This window comes from Macaca mulatta, chromosome 15 (assembly GCF_049350105.2).
Source record: "Macaca mulatta isolate MMU2019108-1 chromosome 15, T2T-MMU8v2.0, whole genome shotgun sequence".
Classification (NCBI taxonomy): Eukaryota; Metazoa; Chordata; class Mammalia; order Primates; family Cercopithecidae; genus Macaca; species Macaca mulatta.
This window is the reverse complement of record NC_133420.1, coordinates 86896960-86902964: the sequence shown is the minus strand read 5'-3', so window position 1 is coordinate 86902964 and position 6005 is coordinate 86896960.

The following is a 6005-nucleotide window of genomic DNA, read 5'->3' as shown; positions in this document are numbered from 1 at the left end:
GCCAATTTTGTTTATGTTTTAAAAAAAAATTTTGTTGATGTCTGCATTGATTTCTTAGTCTCAATTTTGTTTATTTCTGGTCTAATTTTTATCGTTTATTTTCTTCCACTAATTTTGGTAGATTTAATTAACTTCCTCTCCCACTCTGAAGGTCAAGTTTTGTTACCTACCTACATATTGAACTAGATTCTGTCGTATTGCAAAAATGTAAACATTGTGGAAATAAACAAAGATCACCACAATGAGAACAAAGCCTATTTATTTTGATCTTGTTATATCAGAGTTTACTATAATAAAGGATAAAGACTGTCATTTGCATTTGCCAGAGACTCAAAGGCAGGCAAATGAATAGGGAAGCTTTATAAGGAAAGAAAGAAAAGCTTTTGGTATGTCCTGATTGTAGGCTGCTAACATGGGGAAAATGTAGTGGGGGCTAACTAGAGGGACATCCTATATCATTAATGAGGAGTATATATTTGCTTTCTCTGGTTGGTCCTAAATTAAAAGCAAGAACAAAAAATTTGGCAAACTTAAAATTAATAATCAAGTCCTTCTCTTTCTTTGGGCCAGGTTTTATGAAAGTTAGTGTTTGGATTTCTGGAATGATTGTTAGAGATTCTAGTCTGATTTCCATAAATCTGATTTGTCGATAGTAGGCTGGTTTTCTGGGCTGGTTACTGCAGAGAGCCTGTTTGCCATAGCTTGTGGGTCATATCAATGGCTGCAGCCGTTCCAGACAGCCTGCCACTGCCATTACACCAGTAGTTGCAGTGGGGAGCAGCTTGGGATGCATGCTCCATATAGCCAGTGGGAGCTGGGAACAAGTAGGAGCCCCACCCCTTCTGAGTTGGGGCAGGAGCTCCCCAGATGCACTGCAGCTGCCCAAACCACAACTGCAGTCCTGGTCCTCCCAATCCACAGATCAGGCTGGAGCCCTGCCCCACTGGATGCAGCTGCAGCTGCCCAAACCATGACTGTAGGCTCAGGCATCCCTGCACTATCTGGGGCCTGGGAAGGCTCCTACCCCTGCCCTTGCAGGCTCAGAAGTGCCTGTTTCCACTGTCTGCCCTTTTCTGGCTGTTGGCGCCTGCTCCAATTTTGAAGCAAAGTCGAGCCAAGCCTGGAACCATGAATGGCAGTAGGAGGCATCCAGATTCCTGGGTGGAAGGGGTGGGTCCCCAGTGATGCCCCACCTTCAGGCCAGAGAGGTCCCACCTTCAGGCCTCAGGCTCAGCCAGAGTAGGACAGAATGGAGAGATGACCAACTGCAGAGAGGAGCTACCCTCTAACTCTCCATGGCCTCCTGCCTGCTGAGCGCTGAACACTCGATGGGACAACCTGCCTAAAGAGAGAAGCTACCCACTGTGGGTCTCCCCTAAGCTGTTGTAACACTCAGTAAAGCTCTTCATTTTGCTCACGCTCCACTTGTCTGTGTACCTCATTCTTCCTCATTCTTCCTGGATGCAGGACAACAACTTGGGTAAAGGTGCCACCAGCCACAGAAGTTTATGGACAGAAAAGCAACATCCCAAAGATCCCATAACAATAGTTCTATTATTATATACGGCATGGCCATTATTTGTTTGTATATTCAGTCTTTCAACCCATACCAAATTTTCAAGTTTTTCAGTTTTCTTTAATATCTTGTGTCACTTTCCAAACTAATACTTCCTGGTTTTCTCTTTTCTTAACTTGACTTCATTGAAATCTAAAATCTGATACCTAGATCCTTATGAGGACTTTACTTTGCCTTATAGCAGGCCGTTTCCCCCAGGATCTGAAGAAGACTGTAAACTACAGCCAAATGATTTGATATTATAGGGTTAAATATAATTTTTTCCTCATGCCAAAAGGAAAAAGAAACTCCCCAACTATAGCATTTTCTTTAGAAAATTTAAATTTTTAAATAGGTTCACTATTGTTTTCAGATGTGTTTCTATATTTTAAAAGATCCATAAGTCTTTATGCTAGGTGCCTGGCTCCAAGTTATAATTTCCTACTATTTGTAAAGATAGAGAAAACTTTGTTTCTTTTGGATAAAGAGAATTAGCATATATGTAACACACTGCATCTTTGTTGCTTATAAAAAGGTGATATTTATGTTTTTTATAATATCTTTAATAAATTTTCTGTGATGTGTATCACAGTATGTCTTAATGCTTTTTCAATATTAACACTGATTTGTTTTCTCCATTTGTTTAAGAAATTTGGTTAAAAGGAGATTTTATTGTATTTCACAAAGGAGAAAGCAAAATTTCTTCTTTCCCTTCTTAGGTTCTTTTGAGGCACAGTCCTGAAAACAAAAGAAATATTAGTAAAGGAAAACAAGTGGTCTTAGTTTATAAAATATACTGTACTCATCACATAGGACAGGCCTCAGTTCAAAAGTATTTCTCTCTCAAGGCAGTGGCTTAGGGCCTTTGCTGAAATAGTACTTTAACAAGGAGTCATAAATCCTACATAGTGACGACAAAGGAGAGAGCAGTTCTAGTCTTTTAAAAGGTGGGAAAATGTGAGAAGATACTAAAAGTTGTTCCCAGATTGCTCTGATGCTGGCTGGTCCTTCTCTGGGCTGATACGCAAGTTCTGTCTCCAGTAAGAAAGGATTTGTTTCCTGGCATTAGGCAAAAAGAGGCTGAGGCTGACTTTCCAGTGTCTTTACCTTAACAACCCTCAACATGTCTGGGAAAAATATTTTGGTTTTCTTCCATTTATTTCCCCAGCAATATATACTGTGAAGGACTCATCATTCTAGCAGACAACACAATGGCAAGATTTCTCCCTGAATGAGTCACTGGCTGGGACACTAAGAGATTGTGGCAAAATCCTCAGATCATAAATGTCCTTATACAAGTTTCAATCAAGACTGTGGATAATATCATGAAAAGCAGCAACATCTTATCTTTAAGAAACTCAATGAACAGTACTACGAAATAAAAATATGTTTATCGCTGACCTCTTGGAATCTGCTGAGCTGGATATCTTCAGGGTTTAACTCTTAGCTCTTTACTTTAATACAGCTGTTTATCTTAATATTGCTTTTTTAAATTGTATGCATCCCTCTTTTAAAATGCTTGGTCTGAAAGATCCTAAAACAACTGAATTTTATGGCTAGCTTTCAATAGGTAGTTCAACTGATTATTTTGCAGGCACAACACCAATAAGAGAGTCTTCAGAAGATGACTTCTTCTCTCTCTCTCTCTTTTTTTTTTTTTTTCTTTGGACAAAGTCACTTTGAGACCCAGGCTAGAGTGCAGTGGCCTAACCTCAGCTCACCGCAGCTTCAACTTTCTGGGCTCAAGCAATCCTTTCTCCTCAGCCCCTCAAGTACCTGAAACTAAAGGCACACACCACAATGCCCGGCTAATTTTTAAAATTTATTGTAGAAATGGGATTTCCTCGTGTTGCCCAGGCTGGTCCTGAACTCCCAAGCTCAAGCAATCTGCCCACCTTAGCCTCCCAAAGTGCTAGGATTATAGGTGTGAGTCACCGCATCCAGCCAGACTGCTTCTTAAACCGTGACTCATCCCACTCAAAATATTAATGATTGCCTCTGAACTGATAGTCATTCATCTTGAACAACAGAGGACACCGACAATGTTTAATTTTACCTGAGCCCTCTCCGCCAAGAGAGCAGCAATAGTTAAGAAATCCCTCCACTCTTTTCTTTTCCAGGAAACATATACTGAAAAGAACACCCATATGACTTAGATCAGACTCCCACATGATCCTCTTTGTGTATCTATGACAAAGCAAGGCACAGATTCTCGAAATTCTCATTTTTTATCTCAAACATAATTACATACAGCGTTTGTTCCCCCAGGGAAATAGCTCGATGAAAGGTTGGCATTGTTGGCTGGCTGACTGACTGAGATTCCCTTAACTACAAAGATAAGATTAAAGAATTCTACCTACAACTTGTCTACGGCTCCCTATAAATGTGTAAGGTGCAACCTCCATAATGAAACACTCTGGTCTTCAGATATGAGGTGCTTTCTGTATTTCAATAGGCTGGATAAAATTGTTCCTACTTGTTTTTTGTTTTTGATGGGGTTAAACTCTGTGATTAAAGATGAAGAGTCGCAGATTGAGGGACTGATTCTAATCTAATCATATAGTGTCAAAAAATTTACTAACAAATTGAAACAAAAAGGGCAGAATTATGAGATGACAAAGAAATATCAACTGTTGAAAAATAGAAAAATTACAACTTATAGGAAAAGTTGGACAATCAAAAAATTAGATGAATATCTTTCAAAATTTTTTTTACATTTTCATTAGAATATCATACTCAAAGCTCATATTAACTTATTATTTTCTAATTATGGACACTAGATTGATTAATATAAAAGTTCGTTCTTTGGGTACAATGTCTTAAAAAAACATAATGAAACCAATATCATGCAGTAGTTAAAAACTAAGCACAAATGTTATCATGCTTAAATTATGAATATAATTAAATTATAGTAATTTAATTGGAAAATATGAGTATTATTTGTGTTTAATTGAGTCACTTTAAAAATTGCTACAATTGTGGCCAGTCTTTTCATGAAAGAAATCCTCTGAAGCAGCCTGAAACGAGAGGACACTGACTTTGATCTAGGATCTCATTATATTGCTAGAAAATGTTTACAGATGGGATGAACACTGTGATTTTGAATAGCCACAGGTTTCTTGGGATGGCACATCATTAACTTAGCAATTGCTCCTCCAAATGCCCACAGAAATAGGCTGGGAAACCCTTGTTCTCCCAGTGACTATGGATCATCTTCTTATCTACTGTGTCTAGGAGTGACAAAAATATGAACAAAAAAACCTTACTTTATTTATGTATCTTAAGTTTTTCTTCATGTTAAACTAAATTATAAGAAATAACCTAATCTTTAGTTTCATTTTCAAAAAAATGAAGACTATCAATAAAGTTAAATATGCAAGTAATTATAAAATACATTTTATTATTATTTGCTTCTTATTTTTAAGAAACATGAATAACTTTTTCATTATACAATGACAAAATATTGAAGAATTGATAGTATTTCTAGAATATAAATGTATAACCAAAGTAACACATAGGATGGGCATGGTCAAATTCCCAGCTTCTGCTCATGTCTGGTAATTTTATCCTATGGTGAATATTGGGGATGCTACTGTCATAATTCTGTTGTTGTCTGCCTTTCAAAAGTTTTAAGTTTGTCTTAGTTAGAAGGTGACAGTTTAATAAACTTAACTTTAAATAATGCTATTTAAGACTTCTACCTCATGCTTTCTTTTTAAATTTTTATTAGATGGCTTTCTCGTTTGGGAAGCAGAATATAATGACATAGGATTACCTATGCACCTATACAAGTCCAAACTCACTGTTTCATTTTTGGAGCAAATAATAATTAATAACCATAATGTTGGCTTTGAAAATATAAATCAACCTATAAACATATCTTGGAAGATTTGATTATATTTACCAGAGTATAAATTCTATGAATCTTGCAATATAGAATAAATAGTACAGTGGGTAGATATGGGGAATAAGGAATGTTGAAATAATGTTTGGAGTGGATATGTTGCTCTCTTCATATTCAAAGATAGAAACCTGGAACACAGTGTAAAACTAGCAGTTTGTGAAAAACAGTGATAAGAATTATCATGTAAGGCCATAAAAAGAACAGGAATGGAAGAGAGGGAAGTGTCAGTGACATAAATTCTTCAAGTCATAGTGGTAAATAGACTTTGTTTATAACCAACAAATAAAAAACTACATATAAAATTATAGTATTTAAAATTATATTGATAACCACCATCACAGAAGCAGAAATCAAAATCCTTATTTCCACCACTACCCAAGGACTCATTCCTCAGAGGAGGTGATATCTATTATCTAAAGAACATCTATAATTTTTGAATACCACAGTGAATTAATAAAAACAAATCAGTGTAGAGATACTTCCTGGTAAAATTTCAGAAGCCTCAGGATAAAAAGTTATAAACCTCTATAGAGTAAGAGAAAGAAA